The sequence below is a fragment of the Egretta garzetta genome, unplaced genomic scaffold (genome assembly GCF_000687185.1).
Source record: "Egretta garzetta isolate BGI_Z169 unplaced genomic scaffold, ASM68718v1 scaffold264, whole genome shotgun sequence".
Taxonomy (NCBI): domain Eukaryota; kingdom Metazoa; phylum Chordata; class Aves; order Pelecaniformes; family Ardeidae; genus Egretta; species Egretta garzetta.
This window is the reverse complement of record NW_009259685.1, coordinates 4,637,271-4,639,758: the sequence shown is the minus strand read 5'-3', so window position 1 is coordinate 4,639,758 and position 2,488 is coordinate 4,637,271. Positions and strand designations below refer to the sequence as shown.

Genomic DNA, 2,488 nt, shown 5'->3' with positions numbered 1-2,488 from the left:
GTTTTGTTTTCCCGAGCCAAAGGTATCGGGCTGCTTGCATGTTTGCGCACTGGCAGCACACACTGTAAGCCTCGGTCCCCGATGTGTCCTAGTCTTTATGATATAAACAATATCTACAAGGAGAATCAAAATGCGGACACCACACCACAGTTCAGGTGCAAACAAACAACTTGTTTGCTACAACAGATGTAAGTCTGAGACGTATCTTATGACAGAACCTGTGAAGCACTTGAGCCCCTGCATTTTCTCAAGGATGCAGGCGGGAGCACAGATCTGTGGGGTCTCATGGCAGGGCAGTCAGATGTGAGACATTTCCAGACTCACCAACAAAAGTAGACCTGAGATTCCTGGGGAGATGCTACAAACCATTTAAAAAAAAAAAAAAAATAAAAAACAAACCACAAACCCACAACCAAAAACCAAAAGAACCAAGCACAAACGCCCACTCCAAAATAACCATTCATACCCAAACTCTCCCTGTACCCTTCCGGCCTACCTTGCTCCACTGCCTTAAAAGCTATTCAGTACACCAAATTATAACCCCACCAGAACAAAATTCAAGTCAAGAAAAGTGGCAGGCAAAAAATAAGACCAATTTCTCCCGAACCCCAGTTATGGATAAATGTTGAAAAAGTAGAAATAACAACCTTTGTACCATCAAGAAAGACTTTGCTAGTGATACAGGGTTTACAGTGCTAATGACAGGCAGCAGCATGTAATTCTGACAGCTTGTGTTCCCTTTAAGTAAATAAGATTCAGTTTTCAGCATCCTTGGTAGCACAGCACTGACTGTGCATGGTGGCATTTCATCGCGGCTTCGGCATTCAGCAGATTTCAGAATTTCCAACAGTTGCCTGGAAAGCATCCCACTACACCCCTTCGCAGCATGTAATTCTAGCACTATTAACACTCGAAATCGGCAACGGCAGCCTTGTGCAAACTCTCTGCTGCAGTCACTGTGCTACGTGTACCTCAACCGAATCTGTGACTGTACTGTTGGATTCCCTGGGTGGACCCAGGCTTCCTGCAGGACAGGAAGGGCCTACTTGCAGCAGTTTGGGTTTTCCTGCTTCAAGGGAAGGAGTATACTGTGGTGGGTTCAGCCTGTCTTCTTTCAATGTTGTACTAGAAAGATGTTGATTGTGGCCTTATTATTTATTATGTTTTATAATACAGTTGTTATTATTATGTAAAGTCTGTGAGGGCCACTGAGGTAATTAAAGAGCAGGAGTTGAGTATGACCTGCACTTAGTTACGGGTAAGTCCAGTGTTGGGTGTCATCACGTGCAGGAGGATCATGCTGTAACATTTAACAGATGTGGGTCCGATGTGTCTCCATGCTAATTAAAGAGGAGGATTAAGGGACACCTGTTCAGGCAGAGTCCCTTGTGTGCACTGCCCAGCAGAGCTGCTGTGAATTCTGGCCCATACATGTTTGCTTTAGGAAGGAAACTGGTAGGAAAGTGAGTGTTGCTGATACTGAAAGGACACAAGAACTCAGTAAGAAACCTTAACTCTGCATGGATAAACTGTTTCCACACAAATTTACGAGCTGGAGGTTGGGTTTGGTATTTGGGGAGGGGGGTTGGCTTTATCTTGTTTAAATAAAAAGGCTCATTTTTAACTGGAGTAGCTATTTACATGGCTTTTGGCCTCACGCAGATTTGCAGTTGAATTACTAGGCATGAGCAGGTGATAGTAATGGGCGCTCCTGGGGTTCCTTTGGGAGCACCTAATAATCCCTGCGCTGCCTGATAGAGTTGAAGGGCATTATGGCTATGCACTGAAATGTCTGGCATTTTAGCTGCTAGTGAGAGGAATCACAAGCAGTGGCCTTTGTCTCAGAATCTCAACAGTTTTATTACACAGCAATTACAGTAATTTTAACTTTTGTCTCTTTCTTCCTTCTTCAATCTCTATCGCATATAATCACCAATATGGGCAGCCATTCTGAGCCTACCCACCTCTTTACATCCCATGAACCCACCAGGATTTTGAGGCCATTAACACACAGAGGTTGCACTTCACTTGTTTTTTGACAGCCTCTACCTCTGTGTATGTGTATACAAATATAAATGTATGTATACACACACACTTGTGTGTGTATTACTCAGATGCTGCATGGAAAAATACATATTTATATACATATATATATATTATAGTATTTCTGTTTTCAAGGCAGCTGTTTAGAAACATGGCTGCATACTTCCTTGGCTATCCGGCTGCCAGATTCTTCTGGCCTTGAATGCTTTGCCCAGCCTTTTCCAGGCATGTCTGTGGTCTTCTGATTGATCCCTCCTTTGCACTAGCTGCCTATGAATTTCCTTCCTGCAGGGCAATCTGGGGTAAGTTTCTGTAACAAACTCACCAGCCTCAGAGACTTGGGCTCTCTCAGCGAATGCTCGTATGCAATGGTGGATGTCAGAGGGCAGTGGTTGAGTCGGGACCCCTGAATCCAGTCAGACCCATGAGCCTTTTGTTATATTTT

General features: G+C 44.0%; 1 protein-coding gene across 1 annotated transcript in view; it reads right to left on the bottom strand.

The window, feature by feature from the left end:
- The window catches only part of CUNH5orf49 (chromosome unknown C5orf49 homolog), an 8,400-nt gene that overhangs the window by 1,381 nt on the left and 4,531 nt on the right, over positions 1 to 2,488 (bottom strand). The window lies entirely within an intron of this gene.